This window comes from Sander lucioperca, chromosome 4 (assembly GCF_008315115.2).
Source record: "Sander lucioperca isolate FBNREF2018 chromosome 4, SLUC_FBN_1.2, whole genome shotgun sequence".
NCBI lineage: Eukaryota > Metazoa > Chordata > Actinopteri > Perciformes > Percidae > Sander > Sander lucioperca.
Window position 1 is genome coordinate 17,938,547 of NC_050176.1, and position 25,451 is coordinate 17,963,997.

At 40.5% G+C, this 25,451-nt stretch overlaps 2 long non-coding RNA genes across 3 annotated transcripts in view; one reads left to right on the plus strand and one right to left on the minus strand.

Moving 5' to 3' along the window:
- Positions 1 to 3,396, plus strand: part of LOC116043063 — a 21,820-nt gene extending 18,424 nt beyond the window's left edge. For both annotated transcript variants that reach the window (XR_004897199.1, XR_004103366.2), the window contains exon 3: positions 3,241 to 3,396. This is a non-coding gene — a long non-coding RNA (uncharacterized LOC116043063). The remainder of the gene's footprint in view (positions 1 to 3,240) is intronic.
- On the minus strand, positions 3,085 to 23,849 carry LOC116043062. Its single transcript, XR_004103365.2, has 3 exons — positions 23,838 to 23,849; positions 14,237 to 14,241; positions 3,085 to 3,254 (listed from the first exon to the last, which is right to left on the minus strand). It is a non-coding gene; the product is annotated as an uncharacterized LOC116043062 (long non-coding RNA).
- Between the last annotated feature and the right edge of the window lie 1,602 nt (positions 23,850 to 25,451).

Consider the following 25,451-nt stretch of genomic DNA (forward strand, 5'->3'; position numbering starts at 1 on the left):
GCCGATTGAGAACAAATTCTCATTTGCAATGACGATCTGGCCAAGAAAAAGCATTATCGTGCGAGACAACATGGGTTACATAGTTAATACGCAAAATATACACATGCAAAATACAGCATCTACAGAAAGGAATCTACACAAAATACAGATCAAATTTGAAGAGTTGACATACAGATGTGCAAGGTGATGTCTAAAGGCCCTGACACACCAACACGATAATCGGCCGTCGGACAGTCTGGCGAGGTCAGTGACACGAGTCTGTTCGGTGTGTTCCGTGCAGTCGTCCGTCCGAGGAGCTGTCGCTCTTCATTTTGGCTGACCTGACTTGTTGTGTCGGAGGGCAGGCAGTCGGACTACATGACCAATCTGATTGGTGGAGTGCTAACCCGGAAATGACGAGCGGGATGAGCATGACTAAGCCTCTCAAAATCTGACAAAAATCTTTTAAACTGACTTTGTCGATCTGAAGACATATTCAGCAACTGCGTGGCCTATTTCTTGCTTAAAATGTTTTCAGAAACACGTTTCGGTGAACTATCTTTGTAAAATATGAGATTGTATTCCGAACGAAGCCGCCATTATGCCCGGTTGAAAAATCCGGGAGCAGCCAGACCCACGTGACGCGTTCGTCCAATCAGCTGCCGGTTTTCATTTTTTGGGCGACAATTCAAATTAGCGCCGCCTGCTGTTATGGAGACGTATTACGTCTCGCGCACCCGCAGAACGTACTCTCAAGTCGGCGTCACTTCGGTGTGTTCTGAGGCACTTTTTGGATCTCGGGGAGCCAACTGTTCAGTCCGACTGCCTTTTTTGCCAACAGTCGGCCGTCGGGTTGGTGTGTCAGGGGCTTAAGTGGTATGGCAGTAACACATCCCTAGTAAATGAGCATTGATTTTGGTGAGACTTAACCAGGCTGGGGAATACTAAGGAAGGCATTAACATGGAGAAAGCATTACAAAAAAAGGGAAACGGAGAGAGGAAGAAGTCCAGGCCCAATAAGCTGCAATTTTTGCTCAGGCCAGTGAACATGTTGGATGAGAGTGGACAGCCTCTGTCTCTGAACCAATCAGATCAGTGAACCATGACTTCACTGCCCCCACCCCCCACCCCACACTTCTGTGTGATATCAACTTATTGATTCAGCAGACAGACAGCAGGTCATCTCAATCCCTCAGTCTTTCCCCAAAGTCATATAGAGTATATGTTATTGTCAGATGTGACTTCGTGAAATGAGATTTTGTTCGGATGTATGTTTGACCTGAAACAGTAAAGGCGGGTGTAGTTGCTTTGCCTACCGAGCATGCCTCAGGGTGTGTTTGCTTGTGATCTTTGATGCGTGGGACATCTTGGCTGCTTACTAGTAATTTATTACATGTCCTCCCTCTGAAACGGTAGATGGGGCAGCGGTAGAGCTCCGGTCATGTCCAGAGATGGCAAAAGTACTCACTTCCCGTACTCAAGTAGAAGTACAGATACTTGTGTTAAAAAATACTCTGGTAAAAGTAGAAGTACTGATTTAACTTATTTACTCAAGTAAAAGTAACAAAGTACAGGCTTGGAAATTTACTTACAGTATAAAAGTAAAAGTAGCTTTGCGAATGACAACCATTTTTTATGCAAAGCTACGTGGACCACACAAATGTTACTAGAGTGCAAGCTGAGAAACTTCGGTGGACATGGAAAAAAGGCTCTTATATGCCATTGCCTACATTTTAAATGGATGTCTGCCAATATGCCTAAAACATCACATATATGATTATTGTGACAGAGACTGGGACTCCAGGTTAATAAGATTCTGACTGAGTAGCTATTTATGAATTCAGTTGTGATTCTGTGAGAATTCACAGATCCAGTTTCTCTTTTTTAATCTTCCCCTTAACATTTAAAGGAATCTACATGTATGTGTGTGTGCTCAAATATGGCTTCTGGAAAGAAAATAAAGGATAAAATATGAATTACTAAACAGACATTAATTAAGAAGTTCCCCATACTTTAAGAGTTGCGCAGCACATTGGCCAGGATGCCTACTTTTTTTTCCTGTTCCCACACTGTTCTTATCTTTATGAGGATAGTCTGAGAGTTGTTTTTTTTCCCCCTCTCCTCTCCTCATGTCATGCTGTATCTGTCCCTGCTATGTTATGTTATGTATGTGATTATTATTATTATTCAGTCAACTAATAAGCAAAATACCAGTGCAACAGTGCAAATATACTGTTTGCGTGCTTTAAATGTGCTCCTGCGAGAGTTGTGTTGAATGTTTTGGATGTAAAGCGCTTTGAGCTGCAATCGATGTATGAAAGGCGCTATACAAATAAAGCTATCTATCTATCTATCTATCTACTATCTCAAACATCTCTCTCAGATAAGGCCAAGGATGTCTTGCTGCTTGTCTGCTGATTTCTTCATTTTCTCTCTGGTCATGGCTCATTGTGAACAGTGTCAGAACAAAAACCCATCACATTGTGCTACTCATGTGTTTGACAACCTCAGAATTTCAGATGATGTTCAGACAGGGAAATACGATTGTCAACTTGTCAAACTGTTACTGTCAGTGACCGCCAACCACCAATCAGATTATGTCAGTTTTCTCCCTTCCCCACCCTTGCTATTTTATAGTCCTGCTCGGCAAGTAGAAATGGAGAAAATGGATGGGTGGATTACAGTCATTCAAAACTGCAAAGCTCTCTTCTGTTGACTGATTAACAACAGCAATAATGTCTTGAAAAGATGGCCTGCACAGTAGCAAAATAAGTAGTATTAGATTTTTTTTCATATATCTTACATGCAGCCAATTGGCTTTTAGTAGCTCACTATATGTAAAAGTTGTTTAAAAATCATTTTGAAAGCAATATCGAGACACAGAAAAGATTCAAGATTCAAAATCCTTTATTAATCCCATAACGGGGAAATTCACTGTGTTGCAGCAGCTCAATTTCTCAACACTCTAGAGATGAACAAACAATAAACAAATATAAGTAAAGAGCAGAGATGGGAAGTAACGAAGTACAAATACTTCGTTACTGTACTCAAGTAGATTTTTCAGATATTTTTACTTTACTATATTTTTTTGTGGCGACTTTTTACTTTTACTCCTTACATTTTAACATGAATATCGGTACTTTCTACTCCTTACATTTTACAAAATTGGCTCGTTACTTTAGTTTTGTACAAGAGGTCGTCATGTCGGAGAATAGCGCAGACACGCGCCTCACCGCGAGCGGGCGCGCGCGACACACGGAGCAAAAAGAAAGAGACTAGCTGTCCGGAGGATAATCAGTTGAGATCGTGTGTGTGCGTCCTTAAGAACTGTAAGTCGTATAACTTATGTTGTCAGTTCATTTAAGCCTGTTGTTGTATTGGTCTATAGTTCTTGCAAATTTAAAGTAAGTTAGCTAGTGATTTTGTTGTTTGTGTTCTTCACCTGTTACCTAGGTTGCGTTGATTGATCTTAATAAAGCATCAAAAGAGAGAAGTTGTCTCCGTCTGTGTTTTAACAGACACACCTGGGGCGAAGTTGGAAACCAGAATCAGCTTTAAATACAGTCCAAATTTAGTCCTCACTAACAAGTTTCAAATAATTTCAATGGAGTTACCGTATTTTCGCGTCATCAATACCACATTCAATCTAATTGGATGGGAATATACTGTAGTACTCGACAGATTCGGCGGCATTCATTCGCGGCAAATCATTGCGGCTTGATGGTGGTAACGTTAGCACCTAGTAGTATGGATGGCAACATGATTGAAAATGAAGAAATCAGCAGACAAGCAGCAAGAAATCCTTGGCCTTATCTGAGATGTGTGAATGTGCTGCGCAACTCTTAAAGTATGGGGAACTTCTTAATTAATGTCTGTTTAGTAATTCATATTTTATCCTTTATTTTCTTTCCAGAAGCCATATTTGAGCACACACACATACATGTAGATTCCTTTAAATGTTAAGGGGAAGATTAAAAAAGAGAAACTGGATCTGTGAATTCTCACAGAATCACAACTGAATTCATAAATAGCTACTCAGTCAGAATCTTATTAACCTGGAGTCCCAGTCTCTGTCACAATAATCATATATGTGATGTTTTAGGCATATTGGCAGACATCCATTTAAAATGTAGGCAATGGCATATAAAGAGCCTTTTTTCCATGTCCACCGAAGTTTCTCAGCTTGCACTCTAGTAACATTTGTGTGGTCCAGGTAGCTTTGCATAAAAAATGGTTGTCATTCGCAAAGCTACTTTTACTTTTATACTTTAAGTAAATTTCCAAGCCTGTACTTTGTTACTTTTACTTGAGTAAATAAGTTAAATCAGTACTTCTACTTTTACCAGAGTATTTCTAACACAAGTATCTGTACTTCTACTTGAGTACGGGAAGTGAGTACTTTTACCATCTCTGGTAAAGAGAATAAATTGTTGTAAAATAAACAAACAAACAGTTGTATTTAACGTTACAGTATTGCACAGTCATATTATTATTGCACGGTTTATCAGTCCTTGTGTTTGTGTGTTTTGCCCATGTGGTCTACTGGCAGCAGTGCTGATGGTGAAGTCTGACAGCAGCAGGAAGGAAAGACCTGCGGTATCTCTGCTTGACGCAGTGCTCGTGCAGCAGCCTGTCACTGAAGGAGCTGCTCAGTTCCTTCAGAGTGTCCCACATGGGGTAGGATGAGTTCTCCATCATGGAGGATAATTTAGCCACTATCCTCCTGTCTCCCACCACTTCCACAATGTCAAGGGGGCGTCCAAGAAGAGAGCTGGCCTTTCAAATCAGCCTGTCCAGGCTTTTTCTATCTGCCACCGCAATGCCACTGCCCCAGCAGACCACTCCGTAGGAGATGGCTGATGCCACCACAGAGTCATAAAAAGTCCTCAGTAGAGCCCCCTGCACCCCAAAGGACCTGAGTCTCCTCAGCAGATACAGTCTGCTCTGGCCTTTTTTGTATAGTGCTGTTGTGTTGTCAGTCCAGTCCAGTTTAATGTTCAGGTAAACACCCAGGTACTTATATGATGTTACCATGTCAATGTCCGTACCCAAGACGTTTACTGGTAGAGGAGAAGAGTGTTTGGTCCTGAGGAAATCCACCACCAGCTCCTTGGTTTTCCCAGCCTTGATCTGGAGGTGGTTCCGCTGGCACCAGTTCACAAAGGTTTTTTTGGTCCAGTTCCTTGTGCTCCCTGTTGTCCCAATATGTAATGAGGCCAACAACTGCGGAGTCCTTTGATATATTTTTTAGCTGGCAGTTTTCAGAGTTTTATGTGAAGTCTGCAGTGTAGAGATGAACATGAACGGGACCAGAACGGTTCCCTGTGGGGCCCCCATGCTGCAGACAACTGTGTCGGACACACAGCCCTGAGGACGGTTGGTGAGGTAGTCCAATATCCATGCAGTGAGGTATAGCATGGATACAGCATGGAAAATAAAATGTTGTAGTTTGTTATCTAATCTAAACATTTTAACTACACACTGATGCTTACCAAAAGGTCTTTTGACAGGCAAAAATCAAATACTGTCGAAGACTTCTTTCTCTGCACAGTGGGCTCACTCCAGTCTTGACTGAACACAAAAACGAGTGAATAAACGAGACAAATCTACAGGGTGAACTACAGATTTAAGAAAACTAGCAAAACAAATGATGTATTCCACAATCTACAATCAAAAAATTGTGGGATTTTAGTATGACTACAGAAACATTGTGGTCCAGAAGGTGAAAGTATTAAAACTTAAAAGGAAAATGCTAAAATTAGCTAAATTTGGACCTTAAAATTTGGGGCCATAATTGCTTTAAGAACAATAAATATGGAAATAGGCAGTAGACATTCGAACAAAAACAATAATAAAAAAACATACACCTTTTATTGTGAAATTATATCCATACACCTCCAACAACTGTATGCTGAGCATGAGTCCATGACACCAACTTAGCCAGAAAAGCCTAAGCTGCTAAATACTTCATGAGCAGGCACCATACAGCTTGATAGCTGGACCTATAGAAAGAGAAGTACCCCACTATATACTGTACCATACCACATACATCAGCATTACTTTCACACATATTAAGTGAGAAATCCCATTAAATACGACAATCTCAGTCTCCAGGCTTTAACCCTACATCTCATATAACCTACATTCTTAAAGGATTCCTATAAGGCTGAGGTTTGGGTTTAGCACGTGCCTCCATCTTGTCAGCTGAAGTCTGAAGTGAACTGACTGGCAACTCAAAGTGCCACAGCAGACACCACATTTGGTCCAGAGCTCTCTAGATGAGAAGAGCCTTCTAATTACTTGGCCAATAAATTCTGTGGAAATTTTCTGTTATCTTTAAAGCTTTAGTGTGTATAGCTCCACAAAACTCTCTGTATTTCTCAGTATGGCTATGTTAAGAAAACCGTGTCATCCGGCGACTTCCGCACGCAGAAAATCAAGTGAAGATAATTACCTCTTCGGAAGAGTCCATCCTGTTTTTTTAATCCTCCGTGTCCTCCTCGGCTACTAGCAACTGCGTGGAGGAGGGGGGGTGGTGCGCTATCATGGAAGGCTTGTATCATGTGGATGCGCCAATGGGGAAGACAGAAACTACGCACTATAGCTTAAAATGAGCGCATACTAACCAACAACCAACCTTCCCCAAATCATTTTTCCATTCATTTTTGCTGTTTTCCGTACAAATACCATTGGTTGGCCATCACAATGTTGATTGATAGGTTTCAAAACAATGAAAGTTGTTCAGTCCAACTGCTTCAAAGTGATTAATTGCTTCAGAAAGGAGTTTCCTGCATCACGTTGTCAGGGAGGATACAGGATCCTGCAGCCACTTGGCAACACATACAGTCTCTATATGGCTCCACTGGCCTCTATATACAGTATAGTACAGGGGAAACTAGAGGGCAGATAAGATATGACAGAAAATGTCAGGAGACACATTACAACACTTTTTATTTCATTCAGTATGTATCACATTTAGATGAAATCTAGTTACAATTTAATTCACAAATGACTAATTAACCTTGAGATATGGACAATTCCTCTGGCACTACTTTATACAGACAAATAGAAACGGTTGACATTGTTTCCTGTTGTGTTTTTCAGATGTAATTATTTTAAACTTTGAGCAACACAAATTCAATTCCATTCACTTCCACTGTATTTTGGTAAAGGCAGACATCTCAGAGGGATATTGCAAAACCTTGGTAATTAAAACCAAAACGTATCATGGCTGCATGCAACAATAGGTAATTGAGAAAAGATTGGTTTCTAATTTGGGTGTTTATTAAGAATTCTACATTTTAAACAAATGAGAACGTCTTTTTGAGATGTTATTTAATGATTAGCAAAGGGGTGGTCACACTCCTATTTAACCTGTTAAGAAGTAAGGGTGGCAAACTGTTCTCTTCGCCCTCTTCCCTACATCCTTACAAGAAAACATTCCCTCATTAAAATAGAAATTAAAAGACACACAAACACACCCATGCATGCAATGTGGCACACTTACACACGCATAGTACATCACACTTGTATGTCAAACTTCCTCCATTTTTCCTCCTTCCCCTTTTGCCATATATGCAATTTGCAACATATCATGTGGGGTTTAAGCCTCAGGCCACACTTCACATTCAGTGCTCCTCTTCATTTCAAAATGCATAGATTTCCGCAGACCAACGCCTCGAAGAGCAAATATATGCAGAGGCTCTCAGTATCTCCCCGTCACGTTGATGGGCAAAAAATTTCCATCCACATTACATAACTCAGATAAACCTCTTAAAAAATGCTATGCCTCTCAGTGTGAAAATTTGCTAATCCTAGTGGATGCCTCGACAGCAGGCGTTAGCCGGTTTAATTTTCAATAACAGTTAATACTTTAACATTTTGCCAATGGTGGACACTTTTATCTCAAGTGTCTTAGAGTGCCGCATTTTAGCGCAGTTCATCTGCTGCCCTTGGCTTCAACAGTTGACACGAGCACAGGGGTAGCTGCCATTTGAACACACTGCAAAGGGAATCAAGTTGTGTGTTTGTGAAAAGACAAGCTTTTCTTGAATCACAGAATGTCATATTAGCAAGTCAAACCTAATCATGACCAAACAGAGTATTTTGTTTCTATTGGTCTCCCTCTCTGATCTCTCCCTTTTTCCATTTTTCTCTGCACATATCATAATAAACTCCAGACACAATCTCAGCTCTTTCTTTTTCTTTCTTTATGACATAGCCTATTTTTCTCTTCATTCTACAGATTTGATATGGCTGTCTCTTGCCATTAAAATATCACATTAAAGCAATGTTGCAGAAATGTATGGAGGAGAGGAAATACACACGTGTGCACACACTGCAGCATACACACCCACGAATGCCCAAAGAGAACATGGATACATTCAGTAAAGTAAGATTGTTAATACTTTCAGGGGCGCAACTATCCAGTGTCAGAAGGGTATGCAGCAACAATTTTGCCCCCCCCCCCAAAAAAAAAAAAAAAAAAGTGTGGTTTATCTTTCAAAGTATATCAGCAACATTAACGGTTGCCCAGTTGCCCTTGGCAACCTAATTGTGACAATTGGCAAAAGAAAACACACAGAAATCACATCAACCCCTGGTTGATGTGATTTGAGTTTTCTGAGTGGCTTTCCATCTCTGTCTGCACTATTTTTCCCCCAAAAAGGACACAGTGAATAGGTTGGTCAACAGAACGTCAAACCATACTGGACATTTAGTTTTGTGTGGTCTAACTAATAGAGCTCCTACCTGATGTCATCACTGGTCTCATCTCTACTTGATGCCATCGCCGATATAGCAGCCTAAATTCAATTCTTAAATCAGCCTAGTGATGGCATCAGATAAGACAACTATTATGCAGTAAGGTTGTGCTGCTGTTGAAATTACATTCACATTTTGTATTTTAAATTATATATATACTCACATATTTATTATTTATTTATTTTTCTTCTTGTCATTTATTGTGCATGCTACCTTATATTTACCAGTTGTTATTTGACCTTAATAAAATTGAGATATGTCATGCATGGGATTGGTACCATAGGGTTTAACCAAAATCTAAATGTAGCTATCAGCAACACTGGTTTGCATTAAGTTAGCAAACACTAGCCAGTCTGTTAACATGAATATTTGCAAGCCTCCAAGTTTGGTAGCCAATCTATGCATGATTCCATGGTAAACCAGATTTATTGCATTAGTTATGTTTTCCAGATTCTTGTCATTTATTGTACATGCTACCTTATATTTACCAGTTTTCAGCTCACCAACCTCAGTTTTGCATATTCTAAGCTAGCCGTAAACCCCCATTTGGCTGCTACATTCCCAGTGTTAGCAAACGCTAGCTAGTCTGTTAACATGAATATTTGCAAGCCTCCAAGCACAGACATCACACTAAATCCTACCTGTTGCCTCTCATCATCAACTTATTTAACTGCTGTCACATCCCTTAACATGCCATCTCCTTTTCCCTCTTTCTTTTTCTATTTTTAGCCCCAACAGCTGTTTTGCTTTGTTCTTTTTCTTTTTCCATACTACTCTACTTCACTACTCGTACCTGCTTGATCAGCGCTCACGACATCCACCCGCTCCCCGCTCCCCCAAAATCCCTCTTCTATGTCAACATTCTATGATGGAATCTTATGAGACAAGGCACCTACTCTATCCTGTTAGTCCTCTAAAATGTTATATAATAACATTGAGGAAATGCAGAAATGATTTCGAAACGCACAACAAAAATAAACTGAAGCTTGATGAATCTGCTTGCTGTAGTGAAGGTGAATCTTCTCTGTCATCAATGGTGAAAGCTATTGTTGCTGCAATGAAAGCCCTGTCGGTTTAGGGACGGACGTGGGGTCTCGCCGATGATAAATGTACCTGGCAGGGGCAAAGCAATTGTTTAGCTGATGTAAAGTAATGTTAGAGGCGCCTCATACAATTTTGTTATCTAAACGATGAGGTAGAAAGAGGGAGAGAGGTATGAAGACGAGGGAGTAGTGAGGGTGTAACATTTGTAACTTTGTTCACTTCGTCTTCAGACTGATTAAAAAGACTCTCTCACAGAAATGTATACACCTTGAAGACCATAAACCATAAACCTTAAAGAGAGATACTGAATGTTGATGGAGAGGTGTAAAGTGTTGGAGGTCTTGGCTCTTAATTATGTATGCAGAGAAGATGAGAGTGGCTGACGCAGTGGTACGTAGGGGCTGTGACATGAGGGCCGGGATTGGCTATGATGTAGTCTATATCCACGACATTCTACTTCTGGGATTGCTTCGGATTCCGGGATACACGTTCCACCAAAACAAGTTCCTTCCCGCGGCTATTTTGCAGCAGCACCGTGGCTTTGTCAGGCGCTTAGGGACGCCCCAAATGATTGTGATTGGTTTAAAGAAATTCCAATAAACCAGAGCACGTTTTTCTCCCATCTCGGAATACTGTGTGGACTAGCCAGACCCTCCTCCGCAGCGCTGTGGAGGAAGGTCTGGCAATGCGAGACTAGCTGAGAGAAAATCAAGTCAGACTACAGCTTTGCTAACTACCTCCTTTTTATTGACTCAGTAGTCTCACCCTTGGCGGAGTTTACATAAAAAAATCACACTCCTTCTGTGAGTCATAACTCAGTCACATCTAAACACAATGACACAATACACATATTTTTAGATTCAGTGTGACTCACACTTTCCGAGAATGTTATTATCTCTGATGTCCATTGAGATTAAACGCTCATAAATCAGTTAAGATATCATACAAAAAAAGACAACTCCTTAAAACTCCAGAATTTACTTGTGAATCATCACATTGTTATGTTTTCCTTACGTATCAAAATAATCCAGTGATAGTTGTCTGTGTGGGTACACTGCAACACATTTTTGCCTATAAAAGTGGCCAAAGGTAACAGACTACAGTTCTACATAGAATATTCTGGTGAATTGCTGTAAACAGAAAATGTATCTCGAGTAGAGTAACCTCTAGATGAAGATTCTGTTTTTTTAGTTACTCACGCACTCCAGCGCTGGCAGGTAAATAATGAAGATCAAAATTCAAGATTCCTTGTATCTGTCTGGGAATACACACACCAGTGACTGTAAAACACACACACACTCACACACAGACATTCTGCCAGTAGATGGAGGAAACAGATGCTACCCAAGCAGAGCACAGTTGGATATTCCTTTCCCAGGTCCAAATGTCAAACTGTAGCACGCACGCACGCACGCACGCACGCACGCACGCACGCACGCACACACACACACACACACACACACACACACACACACACACACATACACACACACACACACAGTGCGTTTCACTATCTTTGTGTGGACCCGTCATTGACATAATGCATTCCCTAGCCCCTTACCCTAACCCTACAACTAAATGCCTAAACTTAACCCTTACCCTCACCCTAACCATAACCTGAATTTCACACCTAATTCTAACCCTAATCCTATAACCAAGTCTTAACCCTCAAACAGCCCTTTAAAGTTGTGGTGTCCAGTGTTTTGGCCCCACAAAGCTGTCCGGACCCCACAAGTATACTGTATTCCCGGTTTTTGGACCCCACGAATATAGTTAAACAAGAACACACACACACACACACACACACACACACTGACACTGACACTGACACCTGCAATAAAATTGAACAGATAAAAGATGGATCACTCATCCAGTATAACTACTCGGCCTTCTACAGTATATCTTGTGTACACCCAAACACAAGAGCAAAAAAAAAAAAAAACACAGCTGATGTCTATGTGCATGCAGACACACTTTTGTGTTCTTAATTGCAAAAATGTGTTAGCAGCATAAACCCACACACACACACACACACACACAGGTCATTTTTGGGGACATTACACTTACATTAACCTTCTGCAGACTTACCATAACCATAACCATAAACACTACATGCCTAACGCCAACCCTAAAACCAAGTCTGAACCCTCTAACAGCCCTCTGTAAGTAGTGATGACTGGGCAAACTAACCTCACTTTCCAAAAATGTCTGCAAACAAACACATATTAGAGTGGCTTTTAAATTACATCCAGTAAATATTTGCTGCACATAGCATGGTGATGGCAGGGCCATACAGGAAAAAAAACTATGAAGGGGGATAAATTAGCACTATTATAATATGATATGAGAAGCAGCAGAGCATAGAAGGAAAATCGGATAGGTGATTAAAGCAGCAGAGCATTATTGCTGGGAAACAGCAGAAAGGCCAGTTGAAAAAAAACACCTTTTTATCCTGTCAACCATTTAGTTGTGCACTTCTAGACTGTGATGCTGGGGAAACGGTAATTGATGCTGAATTTGAAGCTTTTATGGAGGCTGCAATGGGTAAATTACCTGCATTTGCTGTTCTTCTTTTGACTTCCATAGTATCCGTATAAAACTCAACACAATGATTTGAATACACAGAAGAAAAAAATAGTTTAGCGGCCACTGCAGTGCCAAACAGTGGTGTAGTCTACGTGATACGCAGGTATACGCCATATACCCACTAGGAAAGGTCAAGAATTTCCATATACCCACTTACAAAAGCACGAGGATACGCAACGTTTTGGTCATAAATTTACCCCGTCTGTTTTGCGAGTCACAGAGGAACAACAACACAGTTGTTTGGCGGTCATGCAAACGTGAAATTAACTAATGAGAATCACTAAAGTAGATATGAAACGAAAGCCAACTTAAACTACACTCTCATTATTTTTCGTAAGCCTGCCCCTGAAGCTACTGCAGCTTCGGGTGACACTGCAGCAGAAGGTTATGTTACAGAAACCACAGAAAATAAGCCAGATGAGGCTGATGCTATACGTGGTAACGTTACAAACAATTTATGGGGTTGTCGCTCTGGGACACGGGCGAGAATGAGACTGGGTGAAAGAAATCACAGTATGCTTACTACAAAAAACTAGACCACACCACTGGTGCCAAAATTTCGTTGGTATTCCAGTGAGAATATACCAAAATTGATTTATTGCTTAAAAAAACAGCACCTCAGGTGAAACTATGCAGGTGAGACAGTAGCTCATGTCATTTTTAAAAATCCCAATCTTTATTTATTTTCTTTTATTTCACAAAAAAAGTCAGAACATCAGAAGGTCAACAGAACAAATACATGACAGACCTCACCACAAATCAGGTCTAACCATCAATTAACAAGCAAACATCAAAAGATAAAATAAAAATAGAAAAAGAAAAGGGAGAGAGAGAGATAATAAATCAATCAATAAATAATTAAACTGACAATAAAAGTAAAGTTCCCTCCTCATTCACAAATCAATGTTCCGATAAACCCAATGATCTTTCAGAGTAATCAGGGTGATGGAAAAAAGGGAAATTTAATGGAAATCGTTGTTTTTATTGTTTTAAATCATCGTGCCCTTTTTTTCCCCATCACAATCTCTTTTTTTTTTTGCATTTCACTTCCAACTCCTCCTCACGGAGCAGTTTTTTTTTTTTAACTTCACATTGTGATTACAGGACAGCTCATGGCCCCGTGACTCGTTTTGTGCCCTCGCTCCTGTCACATAGACTGCCCTCACAGCTGACACTGACATATGGTCTCCTGTGAGGAAGCATGAAAAAAGTATCTGTGTCTCTACAGCAGGTGGAACAGACATCACAGTCCTTCCCTTCCTAGGACTTAATCTGTCCATCCTTTCAGCTACTTAACTGTGACATGTGCACTGCAGGGGCTTGTAGCGTGTGCATCATGTACAGTGGTGGAAGAAGTCTTCAGATCCTTTACTTCAGTAAAGGTACTAATACCACACTGTAAACACTCCTGCACTGAGAATGTTACTTAAGTAAAAGTATGTAAGTATCATCAGGAAAATGCACTTTAAAGTAAGTAAACATGGTGAAAGTTGTGCAGTGGTGGAATGAAGTATTCAGATCCTTTACTTAAGTAAAAGTAATAATACCACACTGTAAAAATACTACAAGTTACAAGTAAAAGTCCTGCATTGAAAATGTTACTTAAATAAAAGTATGCATGTATCATAAGGAAAATGTACTTATATTAATTAAAAGTAAAAGTACTCAATGCAGAGAAATCCTCACATTTTAGAAACTGGAAACGATCCAAACGGTTCTGTCAGTCAACAAAGTTGTCTAATCATTTCAGCTGGATTTGTAGGCCGTTATATTGTTGGGTAGTTTAATTTGTGATAAAACGTTGTATGTTATAAACTACATATGTTTTGTGTGCAAAATTTTATTTGGTTAAGTAACTAGTAACGAAAACTGTCTGAGGAGTAAAAAGTAAAATATTTCTCTCGAATGTAGCGGAGTAGAAGTGGAAAGTAGCATGAAAAGAAAAGACTCAAGTAAAGTACAATTACCTCAAATTTGTACTTAAGTACAGTACTTGAGTAAATGTACTTAGTTACATTTCACCACTGATCATACCATATATGTCATGTATTTGGTTCATAAATAATTTCCACGGAACAACATCATCAGGATGCTCCTAAGAAGTAAGTAAAGTTTATTTATGTAGCACTTATCACAGAGTCACAAAGGGCTTCACCGGCCAAATAAATACATACATTAAAACAAATCAATAAAAGCACAATAATTACTTGGTGCAATAATGTATCAGCTAAAAGATGTGCAAAGGTGTTATTTATTCACTGCTGCTACTTATATTCACACTGTACTTATTTATGACCGTACTGTATTTATGTTGACACACGCTGTACTTTATGTTGACACTGCACTACAATAGAATGTGTACAATCCCTTTGAAACAATCTTTTTAACCTAATCTTACTTGTAACCTAATCTCACTTACTTCTACCTAACATTTTTATTTATTTATTACTGTAGATATGTTACTTTATACACTTATTGACTAGCTCTTTTCTTCCTCTTACTTTACCTTGAGTTTGACTGTGAGCAACTGCAACTAAATCATTTCCCTGAGGGGATCAATAAAGGATTCTGATTCTGATAAATCACAATAAGCCGTAGTAAAACACAAAAGCATAAATACAAAGTAATACAGTCAACAATGTGGCTAAATGAATGCCTGACTATAAAAGATGCGTCTTTGGCTGCTTTTTAAAGATTTCGACAGATGCGGTCACTCTTGAAAACATGTTGCAAAGCATTCCACAGTGTAGGAGCGATTGTTTCAAAAGCTCTATCACCTTTAAGACGCTGACACACCAACCCGATTATCGGCCGGACACTCTGGCGAGGTTGGTGACTCGAGTCTGTTTGGTGTTTTCCGTACCATCGTCAGTCGGAGGAACCGTTGGCTTTAATTTGGGCCGATTTGACTTTTTGAATCGGCCTGTGGGCAGTCGGACTCAATGACCAATCTGATTGGTGGAGTGCTAGCCCTTGACTAGCAAATCAGTGCACTTACGTTAAAAGACTTAACGGAAATGAATGAGCGGGATGAGCGTGACGAACGCCTCTCAAAATCTGACGGAAATCTTTTAAACTGACCTTTGTCAATCAAAAAAAAAGACAGATTCAGCAACTGTATGGCCTATTTCTCTCTTAAAATGTTTTCAGTGAACTATTTTTGTACAATACGAGATCGTATTCCGAACAAGCCGCCATCAGGGTCGGCCTTTGAAATTCAGGAGAAGCCAGACCCACGTGACGTGTTTGTCATTTCCGGTTTTCATTTTTTGGGTGACAATACAGATTAGCGAAGCCTGCTGTTATGAAGACGTATTACGTCTCGCGCACGCGCAGAACGTACGCTCAATTTGGCGTCGCTTCGGTGTGTTCCGAGGCACTTTTTGGATTGACGGGAGCCGAATAATCAGTCCGACTGCCTTTTCTGCCAACGGTCGGCCGTCGGGTTGGTGTGTCAGAGCCTTTAGTTTTTAGCTTAGTACGGGGAACAGCTCAGTACAGAAGAAGCTCATCTGGCCTAGATTCTCATGCAAACAAGGCTGGATAAATAGTCCCCTGTGATCTATCTCCACCATCCCGATCACCATGCAGGTACACAACCATTAGCGTGTTTGCCAACGCCTCTAAAAATAGAAGTCATGCATTATTTCAACATGAAACACGGCTTAAGCATGTAATCCGTGTGTCATGCCCTCCATCATAATGAAATGATCAATGATACAAAACAGGAGATGGTGTTTGCAAAGAGGAAAACATGTCAACAAAACGGGGGGATAACATACAGCAGGGAAACTATGAACAAGGGGTGAGGAGGGTGGTTTACAGATGTCAAATTCTTCCTTTTAAGGATGTGAATAATTTCCTGGTTTCCCACATGGATGCTCGCATCTGCTGTTGCTGTTGCGGAGGAGATGAATATGGATCTGTGCACACTGCACTCACTGTCGTTTATCAAGTGAGGCGAGGGATGGAGAGTTTGGGATTGTTGCATCTTTGTCTGTATTCTCCACCTGACTTGCTGAATTCAATCTCTCATATAAGACAAAGGAATAAGTGGCCTTGCCTTCATTTTGCGTAGTGACAACTAGAGCTGGGCGATTTGTCGATATTATATCAATATCGTGATATGAAACTAGATATCGTCTTAGATTTTGGATATTGTAATATCGTAATATGGCTTAAGTGTTGTCTTTCCCTGGTTTTAAAGGCTGCATTACAGTAAAGTTATGTCTTTTTCTGAACTTATCAGACTGTTGTAACTGTTCTATTATTTGCCTGTACCCACTTTATCCACATTACTGATGATTATTTATCAAGTCTCATTGTGTAAATATTTTGTGAAAGCACAAATAATCAACACTACAATATCGTTATCGATATTGAGGTATTTGGTCAAAAATATCGTGATATTTGATTTTCTCCATATCGCCCAGCCCTAGTGACAACCATATTTTCTATTTTTTTACTGGAGGGAATTGTGACTGTGAAAACAGTTTTGGACAACAAATTCAATGACAGTGATTACAGGTCAGAAAACAATGCTATTACATAAAACAAGAGTAAGACCAAAGGTATTATAGCAGTACAGTAACAGTAACTGTAAGTAACTGGATTCACAAAAGTGTGGACATAACTGTCAAATGAGTGACAGTGTACTTCACGCCAGGGAGAAACAACAGCCCCCATAGGAAGTCCAACACAGTAAATAGTAAGTATAGTAAACATGCACACAAATTCCACAACAGTCAAATATAATGTTGCATTAGCGACACAGACAGCTAGTGGCTAGCTTGGTTAGCAGGAAGCTGATAATAGAATCAAACTCAATTCTACTAAACCACAAATCAATTACCTAACAGCTGTAGTATTAGATACGGTTCTAACAAGGGCATTTGTGGAGTATGTTGAATATTCATATAAATACTTGCTTGATCACAGATCTGACTAAATAGTGGATGTAATAATGTCAGTTAATTAGTAGTCTCCCCGCTTTGCCAGACCCTCCTCCAAAGCGCGCTGAAGGAGGGTCTGGCTATTCCACATAGCACTCAGGGATGGGAGGAAAACACGCTCTGGTTTAATGGCATTTCTTTAAACCAATCAGAATCACGGGCAGCACTAAACTCCGCACAGAGCCGCTGCAAAATAGTCGTGTGAGAGAAAACTCAGATTGGATAGATAGTCTAGCTAGCTGTCTGGATTTACCCTGCAGAGATCTGAGGAGCAGTTAACTATGGACCTTTTTCACAGCAGACATTTTGACTTGTCATAGTAGGAAAAGCACAGCTGAAATTGATAAGCTTAACGATGGCTCAATTCCACCAAGTGTCCCAGTAAGCTATTTCAGTGAGTCAGCATGCACAATACCAGGGCCTCTCCTAAGTGGAATGCAGCCATCATTAATGGTTTTGAATACACCTGTGATTTTCCTACTATGACATGTCAACATGTCTGCCGTGAAAAAGGTCTATAGTCCTCATTAATCCACCTAATTTAAATTTCCAACACAAAGAAAGCGGAAGGAAACAGAAAATACATGCATGCGGTGGAATTTCCTGCGGCACCGGAGCAATCCCGGAAGTGGAACGTCAAAGATATAGACCATAGACAGTATATAAACTGGACCAATAGATCCCGTTGCTCTGGACGGAGACCAGTGAAGGATATTAGAGGCACTGAGCAGCTGAGCTGAGCGGCTGAGCGTTACTGCGCAGCCTCCAACTGAGAGAGACGACGTAAATGTGACGTGAGCAACGTGTCTGAAAGTTGGAAGTCTTCTGGTAGCTGTGCCAAGAGAAATCTCAATCATTCCCAATCTTGCAGAGACGGAGACCGTAGGTATATGTAAGGAGATAACATAGGCACAGGCTAATTATTGCTAACTAAAATGCTAGTTAACATTAGTAATTAAATTTAAACAGCTAATGTAAGTCGAAACTGCCTGCGAGCTTCTCCTGTACTATACAGTAATTCCTCTACTGTGCGACAGTAAGTCGCGTGGTTATGACACAATCGTTAGCCTATTTTTACAAAAACGTCTTCTACGGAGCCATAATGTGAGATACAAGGTAATAGAGCCTTTTATACATTGTCGTGTTTCTTTAGAAATAAACAATGGACAAATAAAGTCTTTAAACGCTTAAGATGTAACGTTATTCACTGTCAAAGTGACGTCAAAATGAATGGCCGTCAATGGAATGCTAACGGCAGGTGAGTGCTTGTTAGCATCAAAATAAGGCCATAGGATCTACGGGTTGTTAACGCTTACCCCCTTGATATAGACTAGTTAAATAGCAACTGCTAACCCTATATAAATCTGCCAGTAGGGGTTGCTATTAGCAACAGAGTGTTGGAGGCAGAACACCTCTAACATATAGTGAGCGAGCGTTCGCATCACGTCCAGTAAGAGGTGGAATGCATACCTACATCTTAAAAAGAAAATGTGAACAAATCTGTCAGTGCACTAGGACTATTTAAACCTTGCTTTCCCAATATGATGAACATATATATATATATATATATATATATATACACACACACTAATTTAACAGGAAAGTGAGGTCACTGGGCTTGACCAAAGTACCTTGAAAAAAGATCTGAAAAGATGGGTTTTTATCCTGCAGCAGAAGATGACTCTGGTGTCCTGACTTCAAAATTAAAGATATATCATTTGACTTCATTTATTTATTTTTTGACCACTTGGGGGCAGTAAAAAACAAGCTCAAAACACAACATAGGCATGCGTTGAGCTGAAATTACAAAATGAATTACATGTCATTTAGCTGACGCTTTTATCCAAAGCTGAGTGTTATACTGCTGAATTTAAAACCACTCGCTAACAAATTCAAGTGATTTGAAAGCGGGATCTTTTTTTTGCTCTTGGTCCACCCATGCTAACTCAGCCCGGTCTCATTGCAGTTAGTGATATGGTCACCTTATTGAATCTATTGATTCGTGGACAGGACACAATAATGTCGTTTTTTTCATGTGGTGATTACGAATTTTAAAGCAATGTATTTCAATGGGAAGTATATTTCGTGATCACAGAACGTTGACGGTAGCTAGTAGTATTCATAAGGCGAAACTCCGCACACAGAGGTTGGTCGGGGTTGTGGATGGGTCAAACAACACAGGACTTTCACCCTGGAGAGCGGGGATCGCGTCCCGTGTGTTGCAGTTCCTTTCCGTGTTCTCCTTTTCCTAACCACAACCGTCCCGTTGTTGTGGCGTTTAATTTACCCGTTGTTGTGTGCCCCTGCGCCCGGGGATCGCGTCCCGTGAGTGGCGGCCCGTCCTGTTGTTGTGGCCGGTGTGTGGCGCCTCGTTTCCCCATTGTTGTGCCCCCAGAGCAGGTTCGAAAATCGTAACCTGTACACGTTCAAAGATCGTGACGTGTACACGAAATAAACGTCAAAATCGTGACCTGTACACGAATCAATAAATCAAAATAACGTGACTATTCACAACCTGGCGTGAGACCGGGTTTGCTAACTATGCTATTTGCAGTATTTTAAGTAAAAAGGTGCGCAAGGCATATTGTGTATGTCTCTCTTTATCAGGTAAATCACTGGCAAAGTTTCTCTGTCTCGCTTATTTGTCGTGTCTAATTCTCCTCCTGTCTAACTTGAGGCGCGGTGTTTAATTGGGTTAGCATGAAAGCTGACTTTTGAATCAATTTTGAGCTTAGAGAAGACGATAGGGGACTTGTTTTCTTTCCTTTTCTCCTCCCTCAAACTCTGACATATCAGTGTTCAATCTCACACACACACACACACACACACACACACACACACACGCATACACACACACACACACACACACACACACACACAACCCTAACCCTAAGTACGTTTCACTATCTTTGTGGGGACCCGTCATTGATATAATGCATTCCCTAGCCCCTTACCCTAACCTTAACCATCACAACTAAATGACTAACCTTAACCCTTATCCTAACCCTAACCATAACCTAATTCCAACCCTAATCCTAAAACCAAGTCTTAACCCTTAAACAGTCCAGCATTTTGGCCCCACAAAGCTGTCCGGACCCCACAAGTATACTGTATTCCCGGTTTTTGGACCCCACAAATATAGTTAAACAAGAACACACACACACACACACACACACACACATCTTGAATCAACGTGTGTGAGTTGTGTCGAGGCTCTGTGCACCGCAGGGTGAAGTGAATCTGCTGAATGCAGGAGGAGAGGTGAAAGGAGGGGATGTACGACAGTGACCTCCCTCTGGCTCTAGCCCTCCTCCTCCGTCTCACTCATCTCTCCACCGTCTGACTGAGGATTTATCCACCTGATTACCCAGTGGGTATCCCAGCTGTTCATCTCCATCCCAGCCCTATGCTCAGCATAAACAGCTTAGGGGTTCAGCCCTTGACCCACAGGTTATTGCAACATTAACTGCTTATAATGTCAGGCATCCTGGAGTTTTAAACTGGTCAAGATTTTACTTTTCCCCAGGAGCAGCTGTGGGTGTTTGGCCCTAAGCAAGCCAGCTCCTGTTTTAATGAACATTGGATCCATTCAAATCACAATTTAAAAACACGTCTGTTTAGTTTAGCATCCCCAACATAACTTCAGTGGTGGAATGTAACTAAGTACATTTACTCAAGTACTGTACTTAAGTACAAATTTGAGGTACTTGTACTTTACTTGAGTCTATTCTTTTCATGCCACTTACTACTTCTACTCCACTACATACAATATTGTATAGTAATATTTTTTACTCCACTACATCGATCTGACAGCTTTAGTTACCCTTTGATTTACAAATTAAGATTTTTGCACACAAAACACATTACATGTAGTTTATAAAATAAGATGTTTTTTTATTATAAATGAATCTACCCAACAATAGAGCTGAAATGATTACACGATTAAACACTTAAGTTAGTTGAGTGACAAAGCAGTTTAGATCTTTTCCAGTTTCTGCAGATTTTTCAGCATTGAGTACTTTTACTTTTAATTAATGTAAGTACATTTTCCTTATGATGCATGCATACTTTTACTTAAGTAACATTTTCAATGCAGGACTTTTACTTGTAACAGAGTATTTTTACAGTGTGGTATTAGTACTTTTACTTAAGTAAAGGATCTGAATACTTCTTCCACCACTGCATAACTTTCACCATGTCCACCTTGACTTAATTGACTTAAATGTTTTTAACTAGTCACCTTGATTTTAATATTGATGCATTTGTTGTGCTTTTATTCATGTTTTTTTTTTTTATGTTTTGAAAGGTGTCCTTGGGTGTCTTGAAAGGTGCTGTGTCATAGTAAAGCAGTTTTCTGTTTCCTCCTGTGATTTCCCTCCCTTTTTGTGTGTCTGTACTTGTTTGTCTGTTTGTCGGCGGCAGCTAGTTCTGGGCTTCTGGCTGAGTGACACACCTGAGGATCATTGCCAATCAACCATCCTGCATAAATAGTGCGTTCCATTTACCTCGGAACTTGGAAGCTGAAGCTGTGAATGATGTCACAACGGCGACGAATGCAATCCATTTACAAGTCGGATTTTCATTGTTTTCATTCAACCCGTTCTCACTCCAAACTCGTAAAATACGGACATTTGGGCGGTGGCTGTCAGCGTCAGAAACGATGCGAAAAGCCCCCTTCGGTGTGTGTAGGACGCACCGGGCAGAGCAGCAGCTACACGGCGTTTGAAGATGACGTAGTCGCTAGCAAGTAGTGTAGTCAAACAACACAGGACTTTCACCCAGGAGACCGGGGATCGTGTCCCGCATGTCACGTTTCCTGAACCCAACCGTCGCTTTCTTCTTTTCCTAAACCCAACCGTCCCATCCTTGTCCCGCGTGTCATGGAAACGTAAGCCCACCCACGACCTTTTCCTTAACTTAACTGTGTCAAAAGTGACGTCAATAGTCCTGACCAAGCTCGTTTAGATAAAGTGTGTTTAGATATGACGCTAAAAGAGACTTTTAGCTAGGGTGACCAGACGTCCCGGTCTTGTGCATAATGATGCACAAGACCGGGACTTAAGCACCTTACCTAATGCTTTAGTTGATGTGTTGTTCATGCATGAGGTCATGAATGAGAGGCTATGAACTCATGTCAATTCCTGATGATTCATAAGATATAAAGGAATGAAGTGATGCACAAATCATGAATTAATTCATGCATGAATTCATAATTCATGTACCCTTACCGTAAAGTGTTACCATAACTTTAGTTCAAGCCTGTGGCAGCAGTTCCAAATAATTCTTTTAGTGCCATGCAATGAAAAATACCTTTTCACAAGGTTTTTCACAAGTTCAGTGGGTGCATTTTCCAAACGAATGCTTTAATTCTGAAAAATAAAGTTGGTCCCACACAAAACTCACTCAATGTCTTTTTAATATTATTTCTTAGATATGTAGGCTACATACCAAGACAATTCATGACTATTACCTGAGATACCCCATTATGTTGTGAGCAGTAGGCCTACGTGCTGTTGGCAAAATTGTGTCTAATCTGTCTGTGTCTATGTCTGACCAGGTCTGGCACATGTTCACATTAAAAAGCGTGTGCGTGCACGAGCACTACGGTCACGCGCAAAGTGTCCCGGTTTTAGTTCCGGGAAATCTGGTCACCCTACTTTTAGCGTCAATAACAACGCCGAAGGCAAGCCTGACCAAGCGTCCGTATTTTACGCGATGGGAGTGAGAATGTGTTGTTTAATTAGCTCTAGCCAGGTAAGCCATTGTTAGCCTATAAAATCTGAATCAAAAATAACAAGCGAAATAACTTTTCTCTAGCTTATTAACACATTTAAATGTTTAATAAAACAAATGTTTTAATACATTAAAATAATTTAAATAATTGTAATGTATGCAGTGCAGATTTAAATGGAAGCAGGGAGGCAGGCGCCATGCTCTTGCTGAAGAGTCGTCCCGCAGACAAAGAGGAGACGAGACCCCTGGAGGAGACAGAGCCCAGAGTTAATGATCTTTCTGTATGCAAAGGCCACGGTTCAAAAGGCACTGGGATGATAAGAAGTGGCAAAACCCCATTAACTCCATGACAGAGTCTGCCACGAGTAATATGCTCTCTTCCACTTTCTTCCTCTCCTCTCTGGGTCTCTGTCTTTTCTCCCCATTTCCTATTCTTTCTCTCACTCTGGTTCTCTACCTTCCTGCCTCTCTCCTCCTTTCTGTCTCTGTCTCTCTTTTACTTAAGATGTGTCTGCGTCTCAATGTCTCTCTTTATCTCATCAAATCTCTCATCGTCTGTCTTTCTTTTTTGTCCTCTTATGCCTACCATACACTAGAAGACTTTGAACAGACTTTGAAAACACTAAAGTCCGACACCACCTCACATCTAAAGACAATCATCTCACATCTATTAAATTAATTAAAGGACTTGAGGATGGGGAATGACCAGGGATTTTGGCAAAAGTGACACTATGTAGCGCAACTTTGGCTGGAGTTGCTGGACTGTAAACTTCCTCTCACAAATAAAGAGCGGGACAGAGCCATGATACTCTAAACTCGTAAAACATACTGCTACCTTGGCTTCTATGCAGTGATGTTCTTCTAACGTTATCTGTAACCCCACATAATGATATAATTCTAAAAAAAAAGACATAAAATAGCAGCACTGTATTGTTCCTCAAAGTAATACATGAAACAAACTTAAATACCTAATTGCCATCACATTTTCTACATTGTATTCCATCATTCTGCAGTGGTTTAATGGCACCTGACGGAATTAGTCCCACCAGTTGTTCATCCGGATGCATCCGACTTTTAATAATCACACAGTAGTGAATGGAGGCGCACATTAATTCACATTTTCTTTGGTTGAAATTTGTGCTACATATGGATGACAATTGACAGGAAACTTGTAATAATTATTGTCAGCAAGACCTTCACAGCTGTAGTCACACTACTTGTGTGGAATCCCAATACTAAAAAAGGCTGTAAATAGTTTGTGTGGTACTGGATTGCACCATATTGTAAGGTAGTATGCTCTGTTTGTATATCCAGCAAGTATGCATGTGTTTTAATGAAGGCCAGGTCAGCGTAACCGCAGGTTTTTCAAAGCCTATTTGATGTGCTTTTTTTCATGTTTTCGCCCTTGATGTCTATTGATACAGTTTCTGCCTGATGGTGCGAGCTCCTGATTGCTCCCAGTTTGCATTGAAGTCAGTTAGATTTCCGGACCAACGCACCAATGTCTGTTTTTTTTCCTTTTTATCTTGAGACTTGACGTCAGAACTAAACTATCCGTTCAAGTGAAAGGTCTTCAAACATTTAGCACGCAGTTCAGAGGATTGATTTAAACTTTGTTGGGCGACTCCTGCAGCCTAATTTATGGCTATATATCACAGAATGCACTGAGAGTTCAGACTCAAAAGCAGGGCCACAGACAAGGCATGCTATGTCAGAAGCACCCAGCAAGACACATACTAATGGCCTGGACTTGCAGCCATTTAGTCCCTGTCATACCCAGCGAGCTTCAAAATGCCACCAACAACATATAAACCATCAGAGAGGGAGACAGAGAAGGGATACAGTGGGCATTTTTAGCTCCAAAGTGTTGCTACAAATAAGGGGGAATATACAACCATGTACTGTGCGTCCCAAACTTTTGTTATTTGACCGTAATTGTGCTGTAAAGAGTGTAACCGTGTCGCCCTTTGGCTTCAGGCATGAGTAGACTCCAGGGTCAATATGACACTTGTTGAACTGAGTAAAGAAAATAAGACAGAGAAAGGAGAGTAGTGAAATACAAAGTAATACAGGAAAGTGACTGGAAGATAATACAAAAAATAAGAGTGAGAGAATTTGATTTGTTTGGTTGTGTGCTATCTTCATTTATATGTCTTTTAAAATCACTTGACTGATGCTATTACACAACACATCCAGAGTGAGTCGAAGGGATGAGGTGCTGTCTCTCATAGTCTATCTCTAAACAAACACACAGACATTAACCCCAATCAATTGGGTTTCACCAACCCACGGCTTGACAGTTGTTAGTATCTAACATCAAAATTGTCAGAGAGAGACAAGGCAAAGTTTGGGACCAGTGTGGGAGAGAATAGACAAGACACTGTCTGCTAGATT